General features: G+C 37.6%; 1 protein-coding gene across 1 annotated transcript in view; it reads right to left on the reverse strand.

The window, feature by feature from the left end:
* Window positions 1-24,043, reverse strand: part of DEGS2 (delta 4-desaturase, sphingolipid 2) — an 84,939-nt gene that overhangs the window by 54,850 nt on the left and 6,046 nt on the right. The gene's annotated exons all lie outside the window — the stretch shown is intronic.

Raw genomic sequence — 24,043 nt, forward strand, 5'->3', positions numbered from 1 at the left:
TCCATCAACATTCATTTTTATAAAATTTTCTCCTTTCTTTTCTACCCTCCCCCCAAGACAACAAGAAATTTGATATAGGTTCTACATGCACAGTCATGTTAAATATATTCCCACTTTAGTCGTATTGTGAAAAAAGAATCAGAACAAAAGGGAAAACCATGAGAAAGAAAAATTTTTTTAATGAAAATAACATGCTTTGATCTGCATTCAGACTCCATTGTACTTTCTCTGGGCAGAGGGTACTGCCCATCACAAGCCTTTTAGAATTGTCTTTGATTGTTGTAACTCCTGAGAAGAGCTAAGTCTGTCATAATTGATCATCACATAATGTTGCTTCTATTGTATACAAGAGTTTCCTGGTTTTGCTACCTTCACTTAGTATTAGTTCATGTAAGTCTTATCAAGTTTTTCTGAAATCTGCCTGCTCATAATTTCTTATAGAGCAACAGTATTCCATCACATTCATATACCACAACTTGTTCAACTATTGCCCCATTTGATGGGCATTCCTTCAATTTTCAATTCTTTGCCATCACAAAAAGAGCTGCTATAAATATTTTTGTACATGTGGGACCTTTTTCCTTTTTTATGATTTCTTTGGGATATAGACCAAGTAATAGTATTGCCCAAAGGGTATGCACAATTCTATAGCCCTTTGGGAATAATTCCAAATTGCTCTCCAGTGCAGACATGGCCCCAGTGGTTCAGTTCACAGTTCTACAAACATCACCTGCAACATTTATCATTTCCCTTTCCTGGCATTTTAATCAATCTGATAGGTATGAAGTAGTACCTCAGAGTTTTAATTTCTATTTCTCTCATTTATAGTGATTCACAGCATTTTTTCATATGACTTATGGATAGCTTTAATTTCTTCATCTGAAAATTGCTTGTTCATATTCTTTGATCATTTTTACCAGTTAAGGAATGATTTGTATTCTTTTAAATTTGACTCAGTTTTCTATATATTTTAGAAATGAGACTTTATTAGAAATACTGGCTGTAAAAATTGTTTCCCAGCTTTCAATTTTCTTTCTAATCTTGGATGCATTGGTTTTGTTTGTGCAAAAAATTTTATTGAAGATTTTATTTATTTTGAGTTTTACAATTTTTCCCCTACATATCCTTAAGCAAGAAACATAAAAGTATAAGAGATAAAAAGATCAGACAATAAGATATTAGTTTTTTTCCCCCTAAATTAAAGGAAATAGTCCTTGGACTTTGTTCAAACTCCACAGTTCTTTCTATGGATACAGATGGTATTCTCCACTGCAGACAACCCCAAATTATCCCTGATTGTTGCACTGATGGAATGAGTTGAGTCCATCAGGTTGATCATCACCCCCATGTTGCTGTTAGTGTTTTTCTGGTTTTGCTCATCTCACTCATAATCAGTTCATGCAAATCCCTCCAGGCTTCCCTGAAATCCCGTCCCTCCTGGTTTCTAATAGAACAGTAGTGTTCCGTGACATACATATACCAGTCTGCTAAGCTATTCCCCAATTGAAGGACATTTACTTGATTTCCAATTCTTTGCCACCATAAACAGGGCTGCTATGAATATTTTTGTACAAGTGATATTTTTACCCTTTTTCATCATCTCTTCAGGGTATAGACCCAGTAGTGGTATTGCTGGATCAAAGGGTATGCACATTTTTGTTGCCCTTTGGCCATAGTTCCAAATTTCTCTCCAGAAAGGTTGGATGAGTTCACAGCTCCACCAACAATGTAATAGTGTCCCAGATTTCCCACAACCCTTCCAACAGTGATAATTATCCCTCTGCTTTCCGTGGCGGGAAGAAAAGTAAGATTGGGGGGAAAATTGTAAAACTCAAATAACATCTTTAATAAAAAAGAAAAATGTTCATTAATTCTTTTTTTAATTTATTTTTATTAAAGATATTATTTGAGTTTTACAATTTCCCCCCATCTTACTTCCCTCCCCCACCCCCCCACCCCACAGAAAGCAATCTGTCAGTCTTTACTTTGTTTCCATGTTGTACCTTGATCCAAATTGAGTGTGATGAGAGAGAAATCATATCCTTAAAGAAGAGACAAGAAGTCTAAGAGGTAACAAGATCAGACAATGAGATATGTTTTTCTCTAAATTAAAGGGAATAGTCCTTGAACTTTGTTCAAACTCCACAGTTCTTTCTCTGGACACAGATGGTATTCTCCATTGCAGACAGCCCAAAATTGTCCCTGATTGCTGCACTGATGGAATGAGTGAGTCCTTCAAGGTTGATCATCACTCCCATGTTGCTGTTAGGGTATACAGTGTTTTTCTGGTTCTGCTCATCTCACTCAGCATCAGTTCATGCAAATCCCTCCAGGCTTCCCTGAAATCCCATCCCTCCTGGTTTCTAATAGAACAGTAGTGTTCCTTGACATACATATACCAGTCTGCTAAGCTATTCCCCAATTGAAGGACATTTACTTGATTTCCAATTCTTTACCACCACAAACAGGGCTGCTATGAATATTTTTGTACAAGTGATGTTTTTACCCTTTTTCATCATCTCTTCAGGGTATAGACTCAGTAGTGGTATTGCTGGATCAAAGGGTATGCACATTTTTGTTGCCCTTTGGCCATAGTTCCAAATTTCTCTCCAAAAAGGTTGGATGAGTTCACAGCTCCACCAACAATGTAATAGTGTCCCAGATTTCCCACAACCCTTCCAACAATGATCATTATCCCTTTGCTTTCTGTGGTGGGAAGGGAAGTATGATTGGGGAGAAAATTATACAACTCAAATAATATCTTTAAAAAAAAAAGAAAAAAAAAGGAAAATGTTTGTTAATTCTTTTTTTTTAGGTTTTTTGCAAGGCAAATGGGGTTAAATGACTTGCCCAAGGCCACACAGCTAGGTAATTATTAAGTGTCTGAGACCGGATTTGAACCCAGGGTCAGTGCTTTATCTACTGCACCACCTAGCCACCTTGCTAATTCTTAAAGGAAGATTTTGTTATTAAGTCAATGTAATTCTTGACCATGCTTTATTTTATGTGTTTTTAGTTATTTTGAATGGAACTTCCCTTATTGTTATTACCTCCTAGAGTTTGTTATTGTTACATGAAAATATTCATTTGTATAATTTTTAAATGTAGCCTGAAACTTTGTTGAAGTTACTGACTCAATTAAGGGTTTGGGGTTTTTTTTTGCTGTCTATTATCCTGTCAATTTCTAAGTAAAGAAATATTTTCATCATTAAAAAAAATGATCATTATCCTTTCTGGTCATATTGACCAGTCTGAGAGGTGTGAGGTGGTATCTCAGAGAAGGTTTAATTTTGTGCAAAAATTTTTTAATCTAATGTAATTAAAATTATCCATTTAACATTTTGCAATGTTCTATATCTCTTGTTTGGTCATAAATTCTTCTCTTCTCCAAAATAAACTATTTTTTGCTCTCCTAATTTGCTTATCACTATCTAAATCATGTCTATGCCTAGTTTCTACCACACTACTTTCCCATTTGGAGTTTTCTTAGCAAGGATATGGAGGTGGTTTACCATTTCCTTCTCTAGCTCATTTTACAGATAATTTGAAAAGTGAAGTCAACAGGGTTAAATGACTTGCCCAGGATCATATAACTAGTCTATTCAAAGATCACATATGAACTCAGGAAGAGGAGTATTCCTGACTCCAGGTCCAGTTCTCTAACTACTCACTATGTAGTTGCCTAAATTATATAGATAAGTAAAAAGCGATTTCAGAACTTGAACCCAGCCCTCAGATTCCTAAATTATATAGATAAGTAAAAAGCGATTTCAGAACTTGAACCCAGCCCTCAGATTCCAGATAGAATGTCTTTCCCACTAAGCTACACTTCCTTAAGTAAGCCATGAAGTCCTTTCCAGCTCTAAAGGTCAATGGAGGATTCTAGGATGAACTTTCTCAATGGAAACTTCCTATGAAAAAAGACTTCAAACACGTTATCAACATGATTTTCTCAGAGCAAGTCATACCAGCCTAACTTCATTTCCTTTTTTTACAAGGTTACTAAACTAGTAGATCAGGGATGCCATAGACAGCTGACTCCTTATCACATGCTAGTATCCTGGACCAGAAAAAAACTTGACAATACCACAAGGAGGTCAGTTCAGAACTGTTGGAATGGCCAGAATCAAAGAGGGGCATTTATGGACCAAAATCAACCTGATTTGCCTCAGGATTAGAGTGAAAAAGATGAGGGATCTAAAATCACTGGGTCAAATAAGAACTCGGCTATGGTGCTTCTCTAAGGGACACTAATTAAGTCACTCTACCCCTTGAAGCCTCAGCTTTCTCTCCCTTAGTAAAATAAAAGTTTTGGTTGGTTGATTTTTGCATTGCCTGAGAGTTGGTGTGGGCAGCTATGTAGTAGTGGATGGAAGGCCAGGATTATAATCAGCAAGATTCATCTTCCTGAGTTCGAATTTACATTCAGACACTTAATAGATACATGACCATGGGCAAGTCAGTTAGCCCTGTTTGCCTCAGTTTTTCGTCATCTGTAAAATGAGCTGGAGAAGGAAATGGCAAACCACTCTAGCAAACCACTCTACTCCAAGAAAACCCCAAATGGGAGTCACAAAGTCAGACAACATTGAACAAGAAAACAAGAATTTTACCATTTTAAAAACCTCTACCTTCCAAAAATATAGTACCTTATAGTTACTTAAATATTTATGAATGAAATTGAATTGAAAAAGGAGGAAAGCAAAATGGGGGGGAAGGAGAAAATGAGATGAAAATAGGAGTTGGATAAAACTGAAAGCAACTATAAATGTTCTGTTGATATATAGATAGAATAGATGAAGAGATACATATATACATACACACATACATAGTAGTTAATGTATTCTATATGTATGCACATACAAATATACATATATATATATATATATATATATATATATATATATAACTGCTAGCTTTTATTAAATAATACAAAATGGAAAGGGGGAGAAGTCAACAAGTATCTAACACTAGATGACAGAGGAAAAAAAATATACCTTGGGCAGCTAGGTGGCACAGTGTATAGAGCGCCAGCCCTGTAGTCAAGAGGACTTCAGTTCAAATCCAACCTCAGACACTTAATTACCTAGCTGTGTGGCCTTTGCCTTGGAAAAAACCCCAAAAAAAACCCTAAAAAAAATAGAGCTTTTAGTAGATAATTGTGGCTTAATATATCTGTAGGCTGCACCAAGAAATATCTAAAACCCTTAGGACTAAGATGACTATAGTTCTGATGTTCACCTCCCTGATCAGACCACAACTGAATCACTATATTACATTGAGAAGGGACCTTGAAAGTATCCAAAGGAGGCAACCAAAAATGTAAAGAAAGGGTCTGGAGACTGTCATACAAGGGTTAGATGAAGGAATTGAGGGATGTTTAACCTGGAGAAAAGACTTGGGGGGAGGGAGCAGTGCAAGAACATGGCCACATCTATAAGCACCAGAAGGGCATTATAGGGATTAAACTGGTTAATTCATAGAACAGGCCTCAGAGACACAAATAGAATTTGGACAGAGGTGGATTTTAGAATTGTTGTTAGCATGGGCTCTCTCCTCACTTCTCTTGGACTTCTTAGCTCTACTGAAGGTTTACTTTATACATCAGACCTTCCTAATATACTCATGCCCCCTCCCATTCACCCCAACCCTAGAAATGCCTTTGTCTAAAATACTTTAAGTTTATTTCTCTGTATACATGATGTATCCTCTAATAGATTACAAGCTCCATTGAAGGCAGAAATCCACCAGTTTTGTTTTTATAGAAATCCCAGAACTCAACATAGTCACTTGGTCATAAGGACATATGCCCCATAAGGGCAGTGAACTGACCTCTCCTCAGAACACACTATTTTTGTTTTGGTTTTGGAGGCAATCAGGGTTGACAACCAATAAGTGTCTGAGGTGGACCTGAACTCAGTCCCTCTGAACTCCAAAGCCTGTGCTCTAACCATTGTGCAACCAACTTCCCCAGAACATACTACTTTGGAAGCACCAGACCTTAGAGCCCTCCTAGACTGAGCTGCAGAAACAGCAGAAGGATATATAATAGACAGAAGGCTCAATCCCAAAGGCTAGAGTCCAATCCCAGAGTCCAATTCTAACACAGAAATCCAAAATCAACTTCCTAAAAAGTACAGCTAAATAAAAGTAGAATAGAGGGGTCCAATCCTGGGGCCACAATGGAATCCTAGACCTGGAGTTCCAGCCATTGTGCCACCGAGCTTCTGGGGGGTATGGTGGTATATACTGTTGTCAGATCTCTGTCCAGAAATAATTTGGAGGGGCAGCTAGGTGGAGTAGTGGATAAAGCACTGGCCTTGGAGTCAGGAGTACCTGGGTTCAAATCCAGTCTCAGACACTTAATAATTACCTAGCTGTGTGGCCTTGGGCAAGCCACTTAACACCATTTGCCTTGCAAAAACATAAAACAAAACAACAACAAAAAAAAACAGAAATAATTTGGATCAAATGGCTACTATGATCACTTCCAATTTAGATTCTGCAATCTCTGAAGTCCCTTTTAACAGATCTAAGATAGTGAGTGGAAAGAAACTTTCTGAAACCATAGCACACGAAATGGGAGAATTGAAGGTGGGTCTTACAGAACAATTTAGTCTAACTTCCTTATTTCAGTCAAGGAAATTGAGGAGGGTAAACCACTGAATTTTGTAAATAGCTTGTTTGTATGAGTTTCTCCATTAGACTGTGAGCTTCTTAAGGCCAGAGGCTATTTTTTTGGCCTCTCTTTGTTATCCCCCAGGACTTAGCATAGTGGCTGGTATACAGGAGGCGCTTAATAAGTGCTTGATAACTTAAATTGAAAGGTGCTGGTTCCAAAGACCAAGGACTATTACACCTTTAATTTGGAAAAAAAACTTATCTTATTGTCTAATCTTGCTATCTCTTATACTTTATGTTTCTTCCTTAAGAATATGATTTCTCTCTTATCACATTCAATTTGGATCATTGTATACCATGTAAACAATGTAAAGACTGACAAATTGCCTTCAGGGTGGGGGGTGGTGGCAGGGAAGTAAGGTTAGGGGAAAAATTGTAAAACCCAAAATAAAATCTTTAAAAAAAAAAGAAAAAGGGCGGCTAGGTGGCGCAGTGGATAAAGCACAGGCCCTGGAGTCAGAAGTACCTGGGTTCAAATCCAGTCTCAGACACTTAATAATTACCTAGCTGTGTGGCCTTGGCAAGCCACTTTGCCTTGCAAAAAACTAAAAAAAAAAAATGTGTTGGTTCCTTGGTTCCTTCCAGATCCCTTATCAAGTGAAGCTGAAATTTATAAGCAGTAATTAAAAATCAAAGTGTGGGGGGGAGAGCCAAAATGAAGGAGTAAAAACAGGGACTCACCCAAGCTCTCCCCCAGACCACTCCAAATACTTTTAAATAATGGCAACCAAATTCTAGAGTGTCAGGACCACAAGAAAGGTCAACTGAAACAATTTTCCAGCCCAAGATAACTTGGAAGATCCACAGGAAAAGTCTATTGCACCCAGGTTAGAAAGGACCCTCATGGTGCAGCCCAAGTAGCCAGAGCAAATGTTCCCCAGTAATCCAGAAACAAACCACTGGGCAGCAGTGGTTCCAGACCTTTCAGCCCATAGATTAGCAAGGACAACTTGGAAGATCAGCAGTTAAACTCTGTCCCACTATGGTAAGTGTGGAGCCCAGTTCAGAAAAGGCCTCAGAGTAGACCCAACCCCAGTGGACCAGGAGCAAGCTGAAGGAGCCACCTGGCAGGTGATAAAGAGATCAGAAGGAGGTTACAGATGTCTTTGCTCTGCCTGAGTCAAGACTCTGTTGCTTTACCCATGCTCAGATCCAGGTCACAGTCTGGGGCCCCAGTCCCAGGAAAAGTAGTTTACTGTCTTAGTGAAGCAGGAATCCTCCTCATAGCTCCAGGGCAGAGGGAAGTTCTTGTGGTTACCCATAGAGCAAAGCACAGACAAGGAGAGTAGTCAACACCTCTCCTAAGACCTTGGGGGAATTGAAAATTTGCAGGTCCCTGGAGTTATCTCTGAAAACAGGTGCAAAAACTCTCAAAAACTTCAAAAGAGCATCCTCCACCCTGGAAGTAGAGCCCTACTTTAACAAAGAGTCAAAAGGCTACAAAAACCATAAGCTGGGGAAATGAGCAAGCAACAGAAGAAGCCATAGACAGTTACTTTGGTCTTTTATGGAAGATCAAAATACTCATTTAGAAGAAAATAACAAAGACAAAGCTTCTCCAGCAAAGCCTCTAAGAAAAATATGAATTGGTCTCAGACCATGGAAGAGATCAAGAAAAACTTTGAAAATCAAGTTAGGGAGATAGAAGAAAAATTGAGAAGAGAAATAAAACTGATGTGGGAAAATCATGAGAACCTAGTCAGCAGCTCGGTGAAGAAGATATAAAAAAAACGAAAGAAAATAACATCTTAAGAACCAGACTGGGTCAAATGGAAAAAAGTGGTCCAAAAAGTCAATGAGGAGAGGAATGCCTTAAAAAGTAGAATTGGTGGGCAGCTAGGTGGCACAGTGGATAGAGCACTGGCCCTGGAGTCAGAAGTACCTAAGTTCAAATCTGGCCTCAGACATTTAATGATTACCTAGCTGTGTGGCCTTGGGCAAGCCACTTAAACCCCATTTACCTTGCAAAAACCTAAAAAAAAAAAAGTAAAATTGGCTAAATGGAAAAGGAGATATAAAAGCTCATTGAAGAAAATAATTCCTTAAAATGCAGAATAAAGGGAAGCTGATGACTTTGTAGGAAATCAAGAAACAATAAAACAAAACCAAAAGAATGAAAAACTAGAAGAAAATGAAATCTCATTGGAAAAACAACTGACCTGGAAAATAGATCCAGGAGAGTTCATTTAAAAATTATTGAACTACCTCCCCAAAAAAGAACATAGGCATCATTTATTAAGTAATTATTAAGGTAAACAGCTCTGATATTCTAGAAACAAAGGGTGAAGTAGAAATTGAAAGAATCCACCAATCACGTGAAAGAGATCTCAAAATGAAAACTGTCAGGAATGTTACAGTCAAATTTCAAAAGTCTAGGAGAAATTATTTCAAGCAGCCAGAAGTAAAAAAAAAAAAATCAAATATCATGGAACCACAGTCAGGATAATACAAGATTTAGCAGTATCTACATTAAGGGATTATGGAGTTTGAATTACAATCAAGAATTAACTACCCAGCAAAACTGAACATACTCTTTCAAGGGAAAAGATGGATATTCAATGAAATAGAGGACTTTCAAACTTTCCTGATGAAACAATCACAGCTGAGCAGAAAATCTGAACTTTAAATACAAGGCTCAAGTGAAGCATAAAAAAGATAACAGGAAAGGCAAATCATAAGGGACTTAATGATGTTGAACTGCTTTTATTTCTGCATGGGAAGATAACTCATATGAATTTTCTTATTTATGAGGGCAGTTAGAAGGAGCATATTTAGATAAAACACAAATGGGAGTGAATTTGATGGTATAATATATTTTAAAAGGATGGAGTTAAGGCAAGAGAAGAATATATTGGGAGAAGGGAAAGGAAGAAGTCTGGTAACCTATTTCCCAAAAAAGAGGTAAGATACTTTTGTGGTGAAGTGAAAGAGAAGGAAGGTAAGGGAGAGTGAGCCTTACTCTCATTGGAATTGGCTCAGAGAGGGAATAACATACACACTCAATTGGAAATAGAAATCTACCTCACCCTAGAGGAGAGGAAACAGATGTTAAGGGAGTGGATTAGTAATAGAAGGGAGAGAAGATTTTGAGAGAGGGTAGTGAGATGCAAAATACTTTTGAGGAGGGACAGGAAAGGAGAAAGAGGGTAGGAGGAATAGGATGGAAATAAAGTTAGCAATAAACTATGGGAAAAAAATATTGAAACAAGTTTCTCTGATAGAGACCTTATTTCTCAAACATAAAGAACAGAGTCAAATTTATAAAAAAATAAGAGCCATGCCTCAATTGATAAATGATCAAGAGATATGTAATCTATTTAAAATCATTTTAAAAATTGTCTAACTCATTACTGATAGAAGACATAAGGTTTGGAACAATTCTGAGGTACTACCTCATACCAATTGGAATGGCTAAAAGGACAGGAGAAAATGACAAACGTTGGAAGGGATATAGGGAAATTGAGACATTAATGGTCAGTTGGAGTTGTGAAATGATTCATCAGTTCTGTGGAGCAATTTGGATTTATGCTTAAAGGGCTACCCTTTGGCCTAGCAATGCCACCGCTAGGTTTATATTCCAGAAAAGATGAAATACTGTAAGAAAAGAATCTATATGTAATGGGATGTTTATAGCAGCTCTTTTCTGGTGACAAGGGGATATCCAGCAATTAGGGAATAACTGAACAAACTATGGTATGTGATTGAGATGAAATGCTGTTCTGTTTTGGGAAATGATGAACAGGATGCTCTCAGTAAAAAGCTCACATGAGCAGATGCAATGGGAAATGTACCATATACAAAGAAACAGCAATGCTGTAGGAATATCAGTTGTGAATGATCTACCTTTTCTCAGCAATGCTGTAATCCAAAAGAACTCAGAAGGCCTTATTATAAAGAATACTATTATCCCAAAGACAGAGCTGATGGTATCTGAAAACAATTTGAAGCATACTTTTATCACTTTATTTTTCTTGAGGTTTCTTTTTTGGGGGGAGTTATATTTACTTTTACAATATGACTTATGGTAATGTTTTTCATGATTACATGAGGAGTGGGATGAAAAGAAGGAAGACAGTTTGGAACTCAAGGTATGGAAAAAATAAACAGATAAATAAAATAAAGATAAAAGAGAAGAAAAAAAGAAAAACAAATAGTTAAACAAATCAGAAAATCTAAAACTGATCATTAAAAAAGGAATCAATATAAATTCCAAGCCTTCCTCTGACTTCTACAACACTTTACATGCACTAAAAGTTTGGGTCTATGAGCAGCATTGTAGTTGTCCTATCCACTAGCCTTGGTCTGTTAATTCATCTTCCAAGTCCATCAGGACCACCACAGGCAATGTTCCTATTGATTTCAAAACCCCTGACAGTCAACAGATACCTGCATAGGGGACCAAGACACCTGCATTCCCATTCTAACTCTTCCCTCAGCTCATTCAGTGACCTTGGACAACTATTATCTTGAGATAATAGTTTCATCTTCTGAAAAATGAAGGGTTGTACAAGATGACCTCAAGTGTTGCCTTCCAGCACTAAAATGACTAAGTCTGAGTGAAAGTATTAAACACACTAAGTACTTCTTAGGGAAAAACAACAGAAAAAATTTTTTTAACCAAATTGGACATATGATAAATTAGTTAGATTCATAAATTAGCAATTTACTAATTAGTAATTACAATGATTAATTTTATAATTAATAAATTAGTATAATTATAATTATTAGATAAGATTTGCCCTAACTACAAAAGCCAGGACAATTGTATGACCTGACCTAAACTGTTTTTGCTTAACTCTTTTGCCTTAGTTTCTTCATCTGTAAAATGAGTTGGAGAGGGAAATAATAAACCACTCCAGTAACTTTGTCAAGAAAACTCCAAATGGGATCATGAAGGGTCCGTCATAACTAAAAGGACTCAACTACAAGTACCCTTAAGATTTTTCTTTGTAAATGGACAGTTCTGTCTTTGTCTACCTCTTGGAAAGTGTTGGGTTTTGCATAATCCATCAGTTGGGAAAGGGTCAGTTTGTTGTTGGTTCAGTGAGCAAAGTGGGAAATTGGGAGGGTTTATAGAATAACCCTATCTCAGGAATCAGAAGCCCTGGATTTGCAAGCTAGCTCAGCCCACTAGAGCTGAGTGATTCAGGAAAAGTCCCTTCCCCTCCTTCAGACTCCTTTACTAATCTTCCTTATCTTAATCTTCAGGGTTGTTATGGAGTCCCCCCAAAAATATTTATAAAAGCACTATGTACTATTGAGTAAATGTGGAGTCTCCTGAATAGGGTGCCACTCCCAACTTCCCATCTGGAACCTCAGAATTGAAAGAGCTGACTAAAGGGTTTTGCAAAAACCTAATTATATGACCAACACCCAAGATAGCAAAGATCTAAATATTCATGAATTATGAAATGTTGTTTAACATAAAATATGATTGCAAGTGGACAGTTATGAATGAGGAAATGTTGCCTTTGTAGAGAAAGATTAAAAAGAGGAGGGAGGTCAAACAGAAAAACCCTCTTTTCCAGTAGATTATCATGTTTTTGACCTCAAGAGGTCAGTTTGAATCCATGATAAAGAGGATGAGGATGAGGATGATGATGATGATGATATATAATTCTTTAAGGTCTGCAAGGTACTTTACAAATATTTTTACCTTTTATTCTCATAATAACATTAGAAAATAAATAATACTGTTGTTGTTCGGTCATTTTTTTCAGTTGTGTTTGATTCTTCATGACCCCACTGGGTTTTCTTTACTTTTCCAGTATAATAAGGCAAACAGAAATTAAGATACTAGTCGAAGGTCACATAGTTAGTAAATATCTAAGGAAAGATTTGAACTCAGGTCTTCCTGACTCCAGGTCCAAGGCTCTAACCACAATTCTACCTGTCTAATCATAGCATTAAGAGATAAAGGGGACATTAGTGATCATCTACTCTAACCTTATCATTTTACAAATTCAGAAATTAAAGGCCAGGAAATGAGTTGTCCAGTATCACCCATGTAGTTAAAAAGAGCCAGAATTTGAAATCAGTATTTCAACATACAAATGAGTGGGTTTTTTTTTTTTCCTACAGTCAGTGCAAAGGCACTGAAATTAGACATGGAACAATATGAATGAGAACAATTGGGCCAGTACAACAGGATTATTATAGACTAAATAGATAGGAAGGGAATATAGTCAGGTTTGATCTTTAGGAAAATCATTTGATCTATGTGGAGGATGGATTGGAAAAGAGTAAGATTTGAAGCAGGAAAACCAATTAAGGCTATTGTGATAGTAAGAGAAAAGAGCTTGAACTAAGGTGGTGGCTGTGTGAAAGGAGACAGATTTAAAAGATATCCTGGAAGTAGAAATGGCAAGATTTGTCATTTGCCTGGATACATGGAGCAGCTACCTCAAATCTCTCCCCACTCCTAACTATTCTCTCAATCAGTCATTAAAGTACCTTCAGTTATCTACTTAATAAATTTCAGTGGTTTTCTATCACCTCTAGGAAGAAATTCAAAATGATCTTTTTGGCATTCAAAACCTTTCCCAATCTGTCTGCCTCCCTACTTTTCCATTTTCTTACTCCTTATTCCCAACATATGCTCTCTGATCCAATGTTACTGACCTCCTGGCTGTTGCACAAACAAAACTCTCCATCTCTAGGCTCTCCCAAGTCTAAAACATTCTCCCTCCTCTGCTCTAAGTTCCAACTAAAATCCACTCTTCTACAGGAAGACTTCTATAATCCCTCTTAATTCCAATGCTTTCCATCTTTTAACCATATCCTACTTACTATATTTAGCTTGCTTTAGATATATTTACAAGCCATCTCTCCCATTAGATTGTAAATTCATTGACAGCAGGGATTATCATTTCCTTCTGTTTGTACTCCTAGTACTTAATACAATGTCTGGTATATAACAGGTAATTGAAAAATCTTTGCTGAATCGAAGCAAAATGACACCAATCAATGAAAACGCTGCCAGCCTCAAGAGATTGGAAGTTTCTGAAGTTAATTTTTTGTGGGGGGATGAGGAATGACGAATGTTTTGGAAACTGAGTTGGAAATATCCAATAGGTAGTTGGTGATGTAGTATGGCATTCAGGAAAGAGTCATAGATCTGAGAGTCATCTGCAAAGAGAAGATGGTAGCTGATGAGATCACAATGAGATAATAATGAAGATCCATTAAAAAGAAGTGTAGTGAGACATATAGGAAGAAAACCAAAAGATGGTGGTCACAAAAACTTCAAAGGAGAGAATGACCAATAATACCAAGGCTGGAGACAAGTCAAAAAGGATTTATTGTTGTTGTTGCTCAACTCTTCATCACCCCATCGACCATAGAAAGCCAGGCCCTTCTATTCTCCACTGTTTCTCAATGCCTGTCCAAGTTCATGATCCTTGTTTCCATGACACTACCTATTTCATCCTCCACCATCCCCTTTCCTTTTGCCTTCAATCTTTGCTTTCCACAAGACTCTCAAAAGACTTCTCTAGACCACAATTTAAAAGTGGTTCTAGTTTTCTTTATAGTCCATTTCTCAGTTATACAATGCCATTGGGGGGAAAAAAAGCCATAGCTTTGTTGACAAGGTGATGTCTCTGCTTATAGTATGTACAGTTAAGATTTGCCATAACTTTCTTTCCAGAATGCAAGTTTTTTAATCTCATGGCTGCAGTCATCATTTGCAGTGATCTTTGCAAATATCTTTGCCAAGAATATAAAATCTGGGGTGGCTAGGTGGCGTAGTGGATAAAGCACTGGCCCTGGAGTCAGGAGTACCTGGGTTCAAATCCGGTCTTAGACACTTCATAATTACCTAACTGTGTGGCCTTGGGCAAGCCACTTAACCCCATTTGCCTTGCAAAAACCTTAAAAAAAAAAAAGGCCATTAGTAAATATGGAGAAAACTGTTTCAATTGAATGATTATGTCTGAGAGGAGAGGCAAGGGGTGGGGGGAAGACACAGCATAGATACTCCTTTTTCAAGGATTTTAATTGAAAAGTGGAGATATAGAGTGATACCAAGCAGGAATGATGGGATCTAGTGAGAGTTTGCATTTATTTTTTTAGATCACTCAGAATATGAAAAAAATCTCAGTCCTATATTTGACCCTAATCCCAAAAAGGGATCCCCTTTCCAATGTTGTTGTTTAAAGACTTCAAGGGAGAATGAAGGACACATTTAGATAGCTCTAATTATTAGAAAGAACACTGATAAAACTGGCATGCTTCCAGAAGACAGTAATTAGGATGTAATGGACCTTGTAATTAGCTATATGAAGATCAGGTGGATGTTGAAGAAGGCTTTGAGAAGGATAGGGGGAAAGGAGACAGGTAAGCTATCATTCCTTCTCCCTCTGATCTTATACAGCATTTTATTGGATATGGCTCTGATGCATTTTCACAGGATTATAGTCTTCCAGGTTTGTGACCTATTTCCAGCCTAGATTGGAAGTTCCATGAGGGCAGAGACTGTGCCTCCTAACTACTTCTAACCATGTTCTGCAAAAAGCAATATTTTAAAAATGTTATTTGATTGAGTATTTGCTCATGAATTCAAGAGATCCTTGCCCAAATCTGAATTTTTAGCTGTCATCAAAAATGAGAAGAAATTGCTAGGTGATTAAAGGGCCCCAGGATGGAAGTTAGAACATCTGGCTTTAAGTCAACAGGAGCTTTCAGGTGTCTGAATCGTTTCCCATTTTTAATTAATTCTTAAATTCTATTGTTCTATGATCTTAAGAACCTGCCAAACTCCAACAATTCTTGATTCTAGGTATAGAATTTTTTTTAAAGTCAAAGGGGGGGGTTGGTGGCATAGTGGATAAAGCACTGGCCCTGGAGTCAGGAGTACCTGGGTTCAAATCCAGTCTCAGACACTTAATAATTACCTAGCTGTGTGGCCTTGGACAAGCCACTTAACCCTATTTGCCTTGCAAAAACCTAAAAAAAAAAAAATGTAAAGACTGGCAAATTGACTTCTGTGGGGGGGAGGGAAGTAAGATTGGGGGGGGAAAATTGTAAAACTCAAATAAAATCTTTAAAAAACCCCACCCCCTTTTTACTGTTGAGGGTATCGCCATCCTTTCAGTCACCTAGTATTCTTTAACTCTTCCCTCACCCAACAAAACCAGTTGCAAATCCTCTCATTTCTCCCTCCAGTCTCTCTCACATCTCTCTTCTCCTCACTCATAGTCAGACTTTTTCAAATTGGACTATTGCATTAATAACTCAAGTCTCTCTCCACTCTAATCTGATCTTCCTAAAGAAAAGTTCTAGGGCAGCTAGGTAGATAAAACACTGGCCCTGGAATCAGGAGGATCTGAGGTCAAACGCAGCCTCGGACACTTAATAATTGCCTAGCTGCGTGACCCTGGGTGCATCACTTAACCCTGCTGCTTTAAATAAATAAAAAAACTAAAAAAAGTTCTGATCATGTCATCCTATTCCCCTCCACCTCAACCCTCACACACACATTCAGTAAACCCCAATGACTCTCATTTCTCTATTCAAATATATACTCCTCTATTTAGCATTCAAAGCTGTCCACAACTTGGGCCCATTCTAATTTTCCATAGTTTTTGGTATCCCATTCTCCTTCATGCAAACTGTGGCCCAGTCAGATGGACTTTACCCACATGGGACAGTCTATCTCTCATCTCCACACCTCTGCACCAGCTGTCCCCTTTTCTTTGATCCCATCCCTGCCTCTTGGCATTCTTGATTTCTCTCAAGACTCATCTCCAATTGCAAAGTTTTACATCCCTGGTTTTTTTTCTCCTATATCATTCCTCAACACCCCCACAAGCCATTATTTTCTTTTCCTCCTCTCCAAGGTTATCTTGAATGATTTGCATATGTGTGTACATTCTCAACTTTGTTGAAATGAAAGGGTAGGGCTTATTTTCTTTTCTGTATCTTTGGGCTGGCAAGTATTGGGTTTTTAATATATGTTTGATTGATTGACCCAGAGTTATTCAGAAGAATTAGTCAGTGACAGAGTTGAGCACTGAACCTGCACCCAAGGTCAGGTAAAAAATATTTATCTCTACTTTTTTTTTTTTGGAGGGGGAGGAGGTTGTTGGAGGGAATAATAATAGCACCTATCTCACAGTTACTGTGAGAATTAAATGAAATAATATTTGTAAAAAAATTTGTAAAATGGAATCATATTTGCCTATAAAAGCAGTTAGTAGCTGCTAAAGTATTGTTTATTTTCTTGTTTCCCTTTTTTCTACCCTTAGAATAGATAATAGAAGCTAGATGATAAGCCAAGGAACCACTGCACACTCAGGAAGCAAAATCCTTTTATCAACTATAATGTGAAAATAATCATTTCCACATGCTTAAGAGCAGAGTTCTTTCATCACAACAAACCTGGGAGGGAGGGAGGAAACTAAATAGCTATCATGCCTTGGAGGAAAGCTGAGAGATCAATAAAAGATCCTCACCAGAGCCAGTATCTAGGACTTTGTTGCTTCCTCTTCCCAATCTTCTCCCTGTAAAGAATATATCCTTCTAAGACACTATCTACCCACATTAACTGTCTTTGTTGCTGTTGTTCATCCTTGATTCCCAAAGTGCACCAATGAATCCCAAGGGTGTGGATTTGTGGGAGAATTGGATTTAAGTGGGGCAGAATTTAGAAAGGCTATTACTGCCTACTACCCTTCACTCACAGTTGAAGATGGACCTTCAGTGGCCTTTATTCCTCCTAAGCTAACTAAAATGCATATCACAAGGAACACCCATGTGGAAGTTGCATTGAAGACATGGAAGTTCACAGAGTAGCTTCTCTTTCCCAAAGCATAGTAAGTAAGGGTATGTTCCTGTCCTAAAGCAACCTCTTAAGCAGGGATTCTCCAGGTACCTCCTGGCCATCAAAGCCTAAGGTTCAATCTTAAGGGTACCAGTGGAGGAAATGACTTTTTCTTCAATCTGAATGCTAGTCCTTACAAATTAGGTAGAACTAAGATCACTTTAGCCATGGGGCAAAGCAAGGATGTAGTTCTCTGTATTGCTGACTTATAAGCAAAAATGTGTGGATCTAGTGTTGATTTCATGGTACTTTTCTTATTCATTGCCACAGTCAGAATCATTTTGGGGCTAGAAAAGAACTCAGAAAATCTTTGGTCCAACTTGTGCTAGAATAATACTTCCTGGGGGCAGCTAGGTGGTACAGTGGATAGAGCACTGACTGTGGAGTCAGGAGGACCTGATTTCAAATTCAGTCTCAGACACATAATAATTACCTAGTTGTGTGACCTTGGGCATGTCACTTAACTCCACTGCCCTGTAAAAAAAAAAAAGAAAAGGAAAGGAAAATACTTCCCTCTAAAATATATCTATTCCTAAGATTTTTCCAAAACTAAGGAGAAAAATCTGAACTCTATCCTGAAATCTAGGTTTTCATCTTGCTCCTTCTTCTGGACAGCTCTATTTGGATGTTTCATGGGTTATCTCAAACTTACCATTTCCAAAACAGAACATATTGTCCCATCCTTCCTCAAACTTCCCTATTTCTATTACCTTTCCTTTCAGTGAATCATGTTTGTAACTTCAGAGTCATTCTTTTCAATTCTTTTTATTTTAGGTAGTGGGGTTAAATGACTTGCCCAAGGTCACACAGCTAAGCAATTATTAAGTGTCTATGAGTCTGGATTTGAATTCAGGTCCTCCTGAATTCAGGTCCTCCTGACTCCAGGGCTGGTACACCACTTAGCTGCCCCTTCAGAGTCATTCTTAACTTCATAGATCTTCCTTCCTATATCTTGTTGACATACTTCCACAACATCTTTTGTATGCAATCCTTTTCTTCATTCCTTAACTGTCCATCTTGGCCCAAGGCCTGGATTATAGCAATAACCCATAATTAGTTTTAGGATTCTCCAATTCATCCTCCACAAAGCTGCCAAGACACACCTAAGGCACATGTCTTATGTCACTGGCATGCTCAAAAAATGATAAGATTCCCTACTGGCCCCAGGCTAAAATTACAAAATTTACTAACCTGGTATTTAAGCTATCCACAAGTCCTTACTATTAAAACCAATTTACTTCAGATTAAATCCCCATCACACCCTTATGTTCCAGGTCCATCCCCTGCTCTGGCCAACAACTAAACTATCCTGGTCCAATGAGACCATAACTAATATGTCTAACTCCTCTTATATATTGCCTCCATTTTTGTTTTTGTCTCAGTTTCCCAAAGCTCCTTGCCACCATTAGATGATGAAAATCTGGAGAACAGGAAATGTCTTGGATCTTTTTTGGCATCTGCAGTAAACAGAGTATTATGTAGACAGGGCTTAATAAATGCTTTCTGACATGGCTAATATGGAAATGTATTTTGCATGACTTCACTATGTATAATAAATATATTGCTTACCTTCTCAGTGAGGGAGGGAGGCATGGGTGGGAGAAAATTTAGAATTCTAAATTTTCTTTTTATATTAATAGTATTTTCTCCAATTAACATTTAAAAATAGTTTTCAACATTCATTTTCATAAGATTTTGAGTTCCAAATTTTTCCCCCTTTTCCCCTTTCTTCTCCCCTCCCCAAGACAGCAAGCAATTTGAAATAGGTAACACATGCACGATCATGTTAAACATATTTCCCTATTAGTCATGTTGTGAAAGAAGAATCAAAATAAAAGGGAAAAAACCATGAGAAACAAAAAAATGAAAAAACAAATTTTAAAAAGTGAAAATAGTAATGTTTTGGTCTGCATTCAAACTCCATAATTCTTTATTTGGATATAAATGGCATTTTTCATGCCAAGTCTTTTAGCATTGCTTTTAATCACTATATTGCTGAGGAAGAGCAGAGTCAATCATAGTTTATCATCCAATGTTGCTGTTAATGTGTACCAAATTCTCCTTCTCACTCAGCATCAGTTCCTGTAAGTCTTTTTTTTATTTTTATTAAAGATATTATTTGAGTTATACAATTTCCCCCCCAATCTTACTCCCTCGCCCCCCCCCATGGAAAGCAATCTGTCAGTCTTTACTTTGTTTCCATGTTGTACCTTAATCCAAATTGGGTGTGATGAGAGGAAAGTCATATCCTTAAAGAAGAGACAAGAAGTCTAAAAGGTAACAAGATCAGACAATAAGATACCTGTTTTTTTTCCTAAATTAAAGGAAAAAGTCCTTGAACATTGTTCAAACTCCACAGCTCCTTATCTGGATACAGATGGCACTCTCCTTTGCAGACAGCCCAAAATTGTTCCTGATTGTTGCACTGATGGAATGAGCAAGTCCTTCAAGGTTGAACATCACTCCCATGTTGCTGTTAGGGTGTACAGTGTTTTTCTGGTTCTGCTCATCTCACTCATCATCAGTTCATGCAAATCCCTCCAGGTTTCCCTGAAATCCTGTCCCTCCTGGTTTCTAATAGAACAATAGTGTTCCATGACATACATATACCACAATTTGCTAAGCCATTCCCTAATTGAAGGACATTTACTTGATTTCCAATTCTTTGCCACCATAAACAGGGCTGCTATAAATATTTTTGTACAAGTAATGTTTTTACCCTTTTTCATCATCTCTTCAGGGTATAGACCCAGTAGTGGTATTGCTGGGTCAAAGGGTATGCACATTTTTGTTGCCCTTTGGGCTTTGGGCATAGTTCTAAATAGCTCTCCAGAAGGGTTGGATGAGTTCACAGCTCCACCAACAGTGTAATAGTGTCCCAGATTTCCCACAACCCTTCCAACAATGATCATTATCCTTTTGGGTCATATTGGCCAATCTGAGAGGTGTGAGGTGGTACCTCAGAGAAGCTTTAATTTGCATTTCTCTAATAATTAATTATTTAGAGCATTTTTTCATATGGCTATGGATTGCTTTGATCTCCTCATCTGTAAATTGCCTTTGCATATCCTTTGACCATTTGTCAATTGGGGAATGGCTTTTTGTTTCAAAAATATGACTCAGTTCTCTGTATATTTTAGGAATGAGTCCTTTGTCAGAATCATTAATTGTAAAGATTGTTTCCCAATGTACTACATTTCTTTTGATCTTGGTTACATTGGTTTTATCTGTGCAAAAGCTTTTTAATTTAATGTAATCGAAATCATCTAATTGGTTTTTGGTGATGTTCTCCACCTCTTCCTTAATCATAAACTGCTCCCCTTTCCATAGATCTGACAGGTAAACTAGTCCTTGATCTTCTAATTTGCTTATAGTATTGTTTTTTATGTCTAAATCCTGTAACCATTTGGATCTTATCTTGGTAAAGGGTGTGAGGTGTTGATCTAATCTAAGTTTCTTCCATACTAACTTCCAATTATCCCCAGCAGTTTTTATCAAAGAGGGAGTTTTTATCCCAATGGCTGGGATATCAAAACAGCAGATTATTATAATCATCTCCTGCTTTTACACCTAGTCTATCCCACTGGTCCACCACTTTATTTCTTAGCCAATACCAAACAGTTTTGACGACTGATGCTTTATAATATAATTTTAGCTAAGCCACCTTCTTTTGCACTTTTTTTCATTAAGCTCCTGGCAATTCTTGACTTTTTATTTCTCCATATGAATTTACTTACAATTTTTTCTAACTCAAAGTAATTTTTTGGAATTTTGATTGGTAGGGCACTAAACAGTTTAGTTTTAGTAGAATTGTCATTTTTATTATATTAGTTCTACCTATCCATGAGCAGTTGATATTTGCCCAGTTATTTAAATCTGATTTAATTTGTGTGAGAAGTATTTTATAATTGTTTTCAAAAAGATTCTGAGTCTGTATAGTACTGGTGATAATGGACACCCTTGTTTTACCCCAGATCTTATTGGGAATGCCTCTAGCCTCTCCCCATTGAATATAATGCTTGTTGATGGTTTCAGATAGATACCGCTAATTATTTTAAGGAACAGTCCATTTATTCCTACATTCTCTAGCATGTAAGTCTTTCTGGGGTTTTCTGCTCATGATTTTTCCCCCCACATTTTTTCTGTTTTGGTTTGGTTTTTTTGCAAGGCAAATGGGGGTTAAGTGACTTGCCCAAGGCCATACAGCTAGGTAATTATTAAATGTATGAGGCAGGATTTGAACTCAGGTACTCCTGACTCCAGGGCCAGTGCTCTATCCACTGCTCCACCTAGCCAGCCTGGCTCATGATTTTTAATAGAACAACAGTATAGGATTCAAACTTTCCAAAAATCATTGTTAAACATTTTTAGCAAAATAAATAAAAATGTAAAAGAAAAAAATTTTGAATGCTTGTTGACTTAAATAATTCTATATCAGGGAATGCACTCTTGTTTCTTTCCCCTTCTTTCTTCTTTTTTTTTTTTTTGCAAGGCAAATGGGGTTAAGTGGCTTGCCCAAGGCCACACAGCTAGGGTAATTATTAAGTGTCTGAGACTGGATTTGAACCCCAGTACTCCTGACTCCAGGGCTGGTGCTTTAACCACTGTGCCACCTAGCTGCCCCTTTCCCCTTCTTTCTATCTCATATTTAAAAAATAAAGTATATGTGTATCTTCCCCCTTTCCTCCTTCCCCTTTCATCCTGTGTGCTATCACTTCACAAAACAAACTCTCAATTCTATCTGTGAGATATAAAAAAATTATCCTGCCCCTAAGTGGTCAGTGATAAACTTAATGGTGTGTCTGCCATCCAAGAAAAAGAAGATCTAAAGCCTGGAAATAAAACTAAACTTTTTTTATTGTATATAATTGGAAAACAAAATATTTATAAAATTAAAAAACTAAACTTTTTTTTTAATAAAAGGGTCATCAATCTCTAAGTGTCTCTGATACAGGGGTGCATTACCCTAGGCATTCCTCAGGGAATTTTCTGTTAGGCAGGTAGGTGACATTAGATAAAGCCCTGGACCTCAAAAACCAAGAAATAAGTTCAAATCCAATTTTAAACATTTATTAGCTTTATGATCCTGTGCAGCCATTTACTCTCTCCGTACCTCAGTTTCCTCATCTGTAAAAGAAGGAAGTTGGACTTAACAGTCTTTCCAATTCTAAATCCATGATGCATTTATTGGTTTTTCAGAGTTCACACACAAGTCATCATGTACCCTTGCTCAACTAATTAAATCTGCTTTTCCTTCTTGGGACAAAAATAAATTATGTTTAATTTAATTTAGCAAACAATTAAATGGTGGCCATGATAGGAAGATAGGAGCAGAATGTTTTCAGAGAGCTAAGTAGGATACACCACTGCTCCTCCAAGGCAGGGGTTACCAAAGAACTATGGTAAAGGGACAATAAGATAAGTACAAAAGAGAGATCAAAGAGTACTGAGAAATCTAAGGCACTTTTTCACAGGGAGTGGAGGGGGGCAGCATGTATGGTGATGGTCTGGGAGGGCTTCTTAAAAGAGGGGGCTTGAGGGAATGGGGGGACTGCAGTCCAGAGAAGGTTCTGTTGGACCTTGTGAGACTAAAAGGACCCATGAGGAAATCTTAAAAGATGAGTTTAAATCTCAACAAGATTTCGGGGATCATCTTATCTAAACACCTCACGGGAGGTAATGGTCTCAGAGATGATGTATAATCTGTCCAAGGGCACACAACTAACAGCAGAAATAAGAATCAAACCCAGGTCTTTTGGCTCCAGGTCTCGAGTTCTTTCCAACAAAGCACAAGTTAAATCTGGAGAACTGGAGTGAAATCATTCATGCATTCCCAGCAAGCCCTCCTTTGAGCTGACCATTGTGCCCAATGATGCCAAAGAGAAAACAACTCCCTTGGTCACAGAGGGTACAGACTAGGAAAATCCTTGAATTTCAAGGTTAGCAGTGCAATTTCTCCTCCTATTTGGGTTAGACACTAGCATGGTGGATGAATTGCTTTGTATTTTTATTTTTTTCTAGTTTAGCTCTAGTTCAAACTTTTTGTTGTGTGTGTGTGTGTGTGTGTGTGTGTGTGTGTATGTGAGAGAGAGAATGTGGATGTATGTGTGTATGTGTGAGTGAGTGAGTGTGTGTGTGTGTGTGTTTAATTACAGTTGGCTTTTGAGACTGGTCTGGAAGCAGACCTCCCTCTTACATTGTCTAGGAAAGGCATTCTAAAAGGTGAACTCCCAAAAGAAATCTTGGATCCCAGCCTGTTTGGGTGCTGGAGACAGCCTTTGCAGTATGGAAGGGGCTCATTGTTCTCCCTTCTTTGTTCTGTGTCCATCACTCTGACTCAGAATTTTCTTTTAAATATCGGCAAATACAAAGCAGGATATGAAGCAAAAGGCTTTTTGAGGAACTTCCCTTATTTTGGAGTCACAGAGATTTTTATCTTGAGTGAGGACCACTCCAGTGTGAGACTTTGATAAAGTGTTCTTTTAGAGAAGGTAATATCCTCCTCAACCCTATCAGCACTAAAAATAGGAAAAAGTAGTG

The sequence above is a fragment of the Macrotis lagotis genome, chromosome 1 (genome assembly GCF_037893015.1).
Source record: "Macrotis lagotis isolate mMagLag1 chromosome 1, bilby.v1.9.chrom.fasta, whole genome shotgun sequence".
Taxonomy (NCBI): Eukaryota; Metazoa; Chordata; class Mammalia; order Peramelemorphia; family Peramelidae; genus Macrotis; species Macrotis lagotis.